A 10262-nucleotide genomic window follows, 5' to 3' on the forward strand; every position below is an offset into this window, starting at 1 on the left:
AAACTTAGCTGAGACAAGGACACACAAAGGAGCAAAGCACAAAAACAAATAGAAGGAGCACAGTAAGGACAAATGGAAGGGTCACAACAAGAAGCCAGAAAGGGGGCAAAGGATATAGATAAATGCTGGAATTCAAAGAACAGAATGTTGGCGGGTAATTGGGTTTATGAGGCATTGCAATGGCTTGTAAGCAGCATAAATGGCTGAAAAGAAGAGAGACATCGGGAGGGGAAAATGGTGAAGCTAGAACCACTGACTGTTTCCTTAGATAGATGTTAAGGTATTAGGGGAAGGGAGAAAGATCAATGTGTAAAAAAAATATTTTGTTAAATTCCTTGCTACTTCCATGATTTCCCTTTTACCTTTGAAGTATGATTGATATGGAATTAAGCAGCACTTGAGTATTTCCAAAATCACACAGAATCAGTAATTTCTGGCATTCAGTAAATAGTTGTAAAAATAAGTTGGTAGCAAATTGCAAAATGAAGTAACTTCAAATTCAAGTAAGGGGCAGAAATAGAAGATAAGAGATTATATGCATTCTGATTCGATTCAGAAAAGTAAACCCAGTAAATGTGTAATATTTGTACCAGATCCCAGGTAGTAAAGTATAAGAAAGATACGTATTGGTTGGAACATGGCGACATCAGGATTTTCTAATCTCTAACTCAGTGTGAATGTTTCAATGGCACTCCTAAAAAAGATCTGATAGCGTCCCCTTTTGTGAGCTGTGCTATATAATGCAGTATCATAAAATATCAAGATGGGAAGCCACTGTACAATGCAAAGAAGAATTTTATATAAGGGAAAATATTTGTTCCGATGTGGTAACCAGCAAAAATTCCCCTGCTTTATTTGGGCCAAATTTTAATTTCCTGAGAAATGAACTCACTGTGGAACTACCAGAGAAAATTGCAACAAATAAAAGAGGAAAGGAAACCTCAAGATTTAGTGCTTGTCTACGCTGTCCCAAAGTGTGTGCACTGTAACCTCTGTAGATGCTGCAGGCATGAACTAAAAGGATCTTAGTTCACATTAATGTAATCCCCTTCAAACAGGATTACATTAATGAGAACTAGGAATTTTTTAATCTGGTCCCACAGCATCCACACATGGGAGTTACACTTTGGTGCGCACTGCTATTCAGACCTCCATAATCTGTATGTGGGGCAGTGTAGACATAGCCTGAGAGCTGAAGGCACTAAATGAGGGAACTGAATTATGAATGTGACCAAAGGCTGCACCACAAAATGCTGCACCTCCCGGACATTCACTGTTGCATTCTCCCATTACTCTTGTGCTGCCAATCCACTCTGGTTCCAGGGTTGTGTTTTCCTAGCACAACAGCTGAGTAATAATAACAAGCATTCCCATTTCTGAAGTGCTCTGAGTTGGCACTTAACTTACGTTCACCATTTTTCTCCCATTTGTGAGTGACTCAGCAAAGGAACTGCTAAGGGAAAAGAGAAAGACATTAAGATCCCAGTTCAGGAGCCAGTCAATGGGACTTAAGCACATGCTCAAGTACTTCCTGAATCAGGACCTAGAGAACATGGTGGTTTGGGGTGGTAAGGAAAATTCTCCACAAGTACCAGGATTTTCAATTCACATACAACCCTTTTTATCCCCTCCCATTCTCCAGCGTCATGGTACATCCGACTATGTAATGGGTTAAAAATCCATTCATTGGATATACACTCAGTGATGGCCTAATTCTGATCTCATTGAAGCCAATTGTAAAACCCCATTGCCTTTAAGAGGAACAACGTTAGGTGAACAACTGAGCACTTTTGAAAATCCCACCATTCCTCTCTTTCTGTTGTACGGGAATTTTCTGGGCAGAGTGTTTTAGTATAGGGGTAAACTGTGGAAAAGCTGATGTTGGTATGGGGAGAAGGCATAAGGATTGTAAAAAAAGGTTAAAATCTTAAAAATTAATGCAAATTAAATAACAAATTAAACATACTTATAACTATAACGTATAAATAAATACAAATAAAATACAATTCTCCAAAGCAACTGGCCATTTGTCAATCATTTTTCTTTGTTTAGCTGAAATCACATGTAGTTTTGTCACCTCTTCCTCACTGTTCTGCTTCTGGACCTGCTTCATGCAGATGTGTGCTCCATCACCATCCAGTTCAGTAACTGGCCAGTCCTCAGCATTGTCAGCATTCTGCAATCACAGCAGTTATCCACTAAGATTTCTAATGATCTTTTATCTCCTTGTTATTGCCACATTTTTCTTCTAAACCATGATGGTAGTTTCAAGAGATGAACATGACCTGACATAAGGTCAGGGAACCATCTAATATCGATTTGTTAGGGTGTATAATCTTAAATAATGTCAAATCTGAACTCCTGTAGCATATATGAGAAGTGTGTACTCTTGTGCCTGTGCTCGCACATTCTCTCTCTCCTGGTTTGCTGAACAAAAACACATCTCTATTACATGTGACAATAGTGAGCACACAAACATTCTCCCAGGCATGTTGATGACATAAGAATGAAATTACATATGCAGGTAAAATTGGTGAGGGTTGTTTGAAAGCAGGATGCTTGGAGATGAAACCAAATAACTAGTGAGTCCTCACTTTTATCCAGATCCATTAGCAAAAGCCCCTTTTAACAGTCACCAAGTGTGAGCTTATTGAGAATGAGCTAATAGGTTATCACAAGAATTGCCAGTAGTGATTCTGCTGAGATGGGCACAAAAACCTTTTAAAAACATGACAAGCCTGAAAGGCAGAAAAGGGAAAAAAAATCTTTGCTGAGTGACATTTTTAGCCCTACCAAGACTTAAGGATGAAAGAACAGAAGTGATTTTTAAATCTTTCAGGATAACAGTCTCAAAGACCAGATATTTCCCCCTAAATGGTAGCTCCAATTCTCTTACATAACTGCAGAACATATGCTGTGATAAACTGTAAAACAAGTAGCCTGTGCCTGGTTGTCATCATAAAGCTTCCTGGACATTTTAGTGTATGTATAAAAAAAGATATACTGCATTTCCAAGAGACCTTTCCAACAAGACTTGGCATGTGTTTTTATTGTTCCACATTTTCAGTGTCAAAATAATGTCAGCACATTTCACATTGCACCATTTAAGCAGTATAAAACTCACCTTTTTTCCCCCTTCCCTTCCTTTCATTTGCCTATAGTAGTCATTAACAAAGTGTTAAATCAAAGGAACATATCACATGTTAACACTAGTGGGCAAGAACATGTTATAGCATTGACAATATTATACCAATCATCTTTCAGCAAGTCTTTTGCCTTCATATTCTATATAGGTTTATTTTTGTTTTTATGAAGACACTGGCTAAGGCACTGTGCCAGCAAGCCACAAAACAGAGGCAGCTAGAAGGAGAGTTGCAGAGGGGGTTGAGAGAGGAAGTACAAGAGGCTTTCCTTCCAGGTTCAACTTTACATGTGATTTCAATATGTCAGTGATGTAACAGTGGTGGTGACCTGCAATGGATGTGCCATACCAGAAGCCAAAAGGGACTTCCATTGCATTAACTGCAAGTTAGCAGCTGTGTTGGAGGAAAAGATTCTTGGGTTGGAGGGGCAGTTAGAGATGCTACCGAGAATCTGAGGAGTTCCTAGACAGCCAGGTTCAGGAAACATCAGTACCCCAGATTCAAGGAAGAAAGGAGATGGCCACCAAGGAGTCAGAGAGGAAGGCTGGCAGCTCATAACAGCCAGAGGCATGGTGGTATTCTTCATAACCGGAGACAGATGAGGACTGTCAGGCTGTGGCCATCAGAGAAAAGAGGACCAGGAGGAATTCCTTACAGCTAGAAGTTTCCAATGGGTACCTGGTCACCAACATGGAAACTGTGGAAGATACTTCTCAAGAACCAGCTGGGTGAAGGAAATGGAGAAATGTATGGAACACACCTCTGGACAGCAGTTCAGCCCAACCTATAAGAAAAGCAAACTGCTCTGAAAGAGTTCTGCAAACATCCAAGGAAGACAGGTGATCCTTGTTGGGATTCAGGAATCAGAAGAATTGAAAAAACATTCTGCAAGGGACAAGTGGGTGACAGGATGGTGTGCTGTCTTCCCAGAGTCTTCCCAAGATGTTAATCTAAGATTGGCTAGACTTCTAAAGTTGATGGGCAAGGATCGATTTGTGATGGTTCATATCAGTACTTATCCCATGTTTCTATATCATATCTCACAAATATTAGACGACTTCAGGGAACTTGGAAGCACTCTGAAGAGGAAGAATGTCCAAAGAGAACTTCTTTGAGATCCTTCCTGTTGTGTGAGTGAAAGAAGGCAGAATATTCTGGAAGTGAACTGCTGGCTATATAAGTGGTGTAGAGCAGGGGTTCTCAACCTTTTTCTTTCTGAGCCTTTCTCCCCACCAAACATACTATAAAAATTCCATGGCCCATCTGTGCCACAACAGTTTTTCTGCATATAAAAGCTGTGGCTAGCGTTAGGGGGTAGCAAGCAGAGCAATTGCCCAAGGCCCCATGCCACAGGCGGCCCTGTGAAGCTAAGTTGCTCAGACTTTGGCTTCAGCCCCAGGCAGTGGGGCTTCAGCTTTCTGCCCTGGACCCCAGCAAGTCTAATGCCGGCCTTGCATGGCAGACCCCCTGAAACCTGCTTGCGGACCCCCAGTGCACCCCAGACTCCTGGTTGAGAACCACTGGTGTAGGGTATAGCGTTTTGGTTTTGTGGAACACTGGTCCACCTTCTACGGGGAGAGGAGGCTGTTTTTTGGATGGCCTTAAGCTCAGTAGAAAGGAAACTAATTTCCTCAGGGACAGGCTGTCTAGAGTAGTCAGAAGGGTGTTAAGATAATAACAAAAGGGGAAGGTACAAAGAGAAGATATGAGTACGTGTTTAGTATAGAATCAAGATGCAGAACAAAAAGTTAATCAAGGAGCCAAAGGACACGAAGAGAAGAAATTCTTGACTTGCCTACACACCAATGCCAGGAGCCTGGGTAACAAAAAAGAGGAATTGGAATTGCTCATTTATGAGCATACATTTGATCTAGCTGGTATTACAGAAACCTGGTACAATTATTTGCGCAACAGGAAGATTAAAATCAATGGTTATAGTCTAGGAAGTATCAAGTGGGTAAAAGGGTAGGAGTGGCATTCTATCAAAAATGACATTACCAGTTTCAGCTAATCAGAAGAAAATTATCTGGGTGCCTATAGATCAATGTCCTAATAGAAAAAAACACAATATGGGGGATTAGTTGGTGTCTGCTGGTGTAGAGAACAGTGCTTAAAGAACCAGTCATCCGATTCTATATTGTGTAGGAGAGAAAAAAGCTGTATGATTATGGGGGACTTCAATTTCAGTGGATATGATGGAGGTCTCATTCTGCCACTGCTAAAACATGTTTGTTATTTCTTAATGTTGAGGATGATACTTTCCTAAGTCAACATGGGAATACTATACTAGACCTATTCTTGAGAGGCACTGATTACAAAACTAAATGGTAGTTTAGCTACAAGTGATCCTGGCTTGATTACATTTATTATCTGCAAACAGAGTAAAGACCAAGCCAGTTTATTTATATATATACACACATACACGCTTGGTGCTATAAAAGGGCTAATTTCACAAAGCTGAAAACAATTAAGCCAGATCATCTGGGAGGAAGAATTTAATGAGAAAAAAATGTGAATGATAATTGGGAATTATTTAAGACCACTTCACTAGGTGGCCAAAAAAACCACAATTGAGAAAGAAAGCTATATTGGTTAATAAACTGACCCAGTTTAGAGGGAAAGTGAAGGTAGCTATAAAAAATATGTACAACAAATGGAGAAAGAAGTTGATGATAATTGTTAGGAGGCTTATTCGTTCACCCGCTTACTTCCCTGGTCCTTCTCGCATGAACAGAGAGCAACAATACCCAAAGTCCAAAGGTGCAAACAATTTGATGTTTATTGGGGTGAACTTCCAGCAAGCATGATTCTAGTTTCCTTCCTTAGTGTCTCCCTTCCCAGCTCTGACACCACAGAGTCTTACCTGTGTCCCTGTTCCCATTCCCCCACTTAGCAAAACATGATTCCAATTTCCCCACCTCCATTCCCTGTTCCCATGTCCTGCCCCTTACTTCCTGATTGACTGTAGACTATATAGTAAAACTTGAGTTCTGCTTAGCTATACCTTAACCTATCATTTTACTGAAATTTAACTAACCAATCCTTACATAATTTAACTAACCAATCCTAACATATTGTAAAGTGATTATTTAACCAATTATATCCCACCACCTAATTAGTTTACACCCAGCAAAATTAATTATACAGCAGACAAAAATTACAGAACCAGACAAGATTATACAGACAAACAACACAGAAATGAGGATTTCACAACTACATCTATAAAGACATAAGGGTTTCCCAGCTGTGTCTATTAATAAGTGAGTTCTTGCCAGACAGGATGCTATCAAACTAAGTTTCCTTTTACATTTTCTAAGCACTTCCCTTTCTCTGGAGGTGATAGGCATTATCAGGACAGGATTGTATTCCTAACATAGCACATTATTTCAATGTGACTAGTTTGGAATGTGAGGATGTGACCATTCGCTTCCCAGTTTATGGCTGCCTCTGCTGCTTAGCCAGAGATCTTAGCCTAAGAACAGGGCCTCAGACTGTCACAGTAAGAGAAGGCCCTTACACCAGCAGACAGTGATTTTGATTCTTTCTTTAATCCCTCTATAACTAGCTAAGTGATAAGAATACACCTAAATTGGAGTATAGGCCTTTACAGACAGGCCTGAATATCTATATCCTAACAATAATGAATATAAATCAGAAGTTAGGAACTGTAGAAAATTGATAAGAAAAGCAAAGGTATACAAAGAGAAATCTTTGTCCAGCAGAGTTAAGGACTATAAGAAGGAGCTTAAGGATGTTGGGAACAAAACAAAATCCTAACAATACTGGGAGCCATGAGGTCCTACTACCCCCCACTCCAGGAGGGAGTAATGAAAGTGAGACCTCCAGGCCTACCTAAAAAGGCTGCACAGAAGCAGCTAATCAAAGTCCAGCAGGCTCAGATAAAAGGAGCTGCATGGCCTGAGCAGGGGCTGGGGCCAGAGGGACAAGGAAGAGTGTTCCTCTCCAGCCAAAGGAGTTCAACGTGCTGTATTTGCTAAACATGGAAGCGAGAGAACATGAGGGCTCTAACCCAAAGGTAATGACTGAAGGTAAAGAGACCAGGTGGGAAGAGGCCCAGAGAAGATAGCAGCAACTATTTGAAGGAGTTATAGGAAGCAGTACATGGCTACTGTTTATAGGATTTTTGGGTTGGGACATGGAGTAGTGAGTTGGCCCGGGTTTCCCCCACAAGCCACTGATGAAGTGGCCTAGCCCCTGAGCACGGAACAAGGGAACAAGAGGCCTGAATGAAGGACTGGATTTAAAGGGCCCAGACCCTGGTGAGGGCAGATAGTTTGTTGAACTCTTTGCTACCCAAGAAAGATTTAGTTTTTGACTGTGTGACTTGGCCAGAGGGCTGAGCCTCTGAAGACCTGCATGGGGAGGCTGGCAACCTACAGAGGGTTCCAGGAGCAGAAAAATATTACATTACCACACCCAGCCACTAGGAAGCATTCAAGAGGTGAATGTCCCCGTTATAGTCCATTACTAGATGGAAATGGTAGAATTATCAATAATAACGGAGGAGAAGGCAGACATATTCAATAAATATTTATTTCTGTATTTTTGGGAGGCAGAAGGGGAAATAATGATGTCATAGGACAACACATTTTTGATTCCACTAGTATCTCAGAAAGATGCTAAACAGCAGCTACTGAAGTTAGATCTTTTTAAATCAGCATGTCCGGATAACTTGCATCTAAGAGTTTTAAAAGAACTAGAAAAGGAGCTTGCTGGATCTTTAATGTTGATTTTCAAGAAGTCTTAGAATACTGGGGAAGTTCCAGAAGACTGGAAGAAAGCTAATGTTGTGCCAATATTTAAAAAGGGTAAATGAGATGACTGGGTAATTATAAGCCTATCAGTCTGACATTGATTCCGGGCAAGATAATAGAGCAACTGATATGGGACTTCATTAATAAAGAATTAAAGTAGGGTAATATAATTAATGTCAATCAACAATGGAAGTTAGAGCCTGTCTAACTTGATTTTTTTTTATGACATTTCAAATTTGGTTGACAAAGGTAGTATTGTTGATCTAATATAGTTATATTTCTCTAAGGCGTTTAACTTGGAACTGCACAACATTTTGATTAATAAAAACCCATAGAATGGTATAAAATTGACGTGGCACACATTCAATGGATTAAAAGCAGACTGATAAGTTTCAAAATGTAACTGTAAATGGGGAATGGGTGTGTTTCTAGTGAGTCCTAGGGGATCTGTTCTTGGCCCTATACTCTTTAACATTTTTATCAGCGACATTGAAGAAAACATAAAATCATCACTGATGAGGTTTGCAGATGGCACAAAAAGTGGGGGAACGGTAAATAATGAAGAGGACAGGTCACTGATAAAGAGCCAGAGTAAGAGCAGAGAGGTTATTTTACCTCTCTGTTTGGCTGGAAAGTTGTGTCCAATTCTGGAGTCTGCAATTCAAGAAGGATGTTTGATAAATTGCAGAGTGTACAAAGAAGAACCATGAGAATGATTAAAGAATTAGAAAACATGCCCTATAGTGATAGACTCAAGGAGCTCAATCTATTTGTCTTATCAAAGAGAAGATTAAAGGGAGACTTTGATTAGTCTATAAGGCAGACAAATATTTAATAATGGGCTCTTCAGTCTAGCAAAGAAAACTATAACAAGATTGAATATCTGGAAGATGAAGCTTGACAAATTCAGACTGGAAATAAGGCATACATTTTTTAACAGAGAGGGTAATTAATCATTGGAACAATTTACCAAGAGGCATGGTGGATTCTCCATGACTGGCAATTTTTAAATCAAGATTGTTTTTTTTTTTTCTAAAATATATGTACTAGGAATTACTTTATGGAAGTTCTGTGGCCTGCATTGTACAGGAGGTCTGACTTGATGATCACTATGGTCCCTTCTGGCCTTGGAATCTGTCAGTCTATACAAGCTGTCTCACACAGACAGATCTGTGCATCCCCACAGAGGTATGGCTGAAATTAATGGGCTCCACCTGAGGATAAGAGCTCTATGCAGGACTGGAGTTTAAGAGATTTACACCTGAGATTTAACTTTCCTTATACCTATTAAAACTGATTAATGCTCTAAATATCTAAATATCTTTTCTGTTAGAGAAATTGAAATAAATTATAGCTGTATATTTTAATTGGATAAGTTATTTAGAAACAATTGTTCTTCTCTTGCTTTTCCTCTGCTGACTCAGTAGTAGAATATAGCCAAGAAATGGCATCTGCCAGGCTCCCTGAGTGACCCTGGTGACAGGGCAGGTACATAAAAGAAGCTATGTTAGTGTCAAACTCCAGAAAAACCTTAACACCTCCTCCCCCAAACACTTCCTACATAGAAGATTCCAAATAAGTAAGGAAGCAGAAATGCTGTTTTCAAGCTTGTATGAAGTACTGGAAAAATTGAAAATACAAAAGAAAACAAGCGTAGTAGTAGTCTGGAGAATAAAAGGGAAAACCCATCAAAATGAAGAGCTGGTTAATCATTTGTGCTTTAATCCATCTATATTACCGGCCTGTTGAACATCATTTAAGTTTATTTCCCAAAATAGGATTACTTCTTCAGTCCTGATACTGAGAATTATTAGACTGGGATTGGTGGACTAATTTGCAAAATGTGTTGTGCCACAATTGGTGGTAACAATAAAACAGTGCTAACTGGACACTAGCAAGTCATGTTGACATGCTGGATGCCTATACAAGTGGTATAAACAAAAATAACTTTATAATGAATGAAATGTGGACAGAACTGGGGGAAGGCAGAGAAAGAAAAGACTGTCTCCTAAAAACAGTTCCAACTGTTGACATATTGGGGCAGATCCAGTAATAGCTTCTGTGAAGACAATGCAGCTATCAGTTTACACCAGCTGAGAATTTGGCTCATAAATACAGTATAACTTGCCATTTTATTTTCTAGCCTCACTTAGTCATACTAAGTTCACCTTGCCTATTAGGATGGGTGAAGTGCTGATTGTGTTTTCCAAAACTTGGCTGCAGATATGAAATAATGGAATGAAATAAAAAAGATTTTCTTCAAATAAGTAAAATGGAGGGAGCCAATTTTCCCTTCAATTGTAGCATAGTTTTGATGATGAAATGAAGGAAACCAACTTCACAG

This window comes from Caretta caretta, chromosome 8 (genome assembly GCF_965140235.1).
Source record: "Caretta caretta isolate rCarCar2 chromosome 8, rCarCar1.hap1, whole genome shotgun sequence".
Lineage (NCBI taxonomy): Eukaryota > Metazoa > Chordata > Testudines > Cheloniidae > Caretta > Caretta caretta.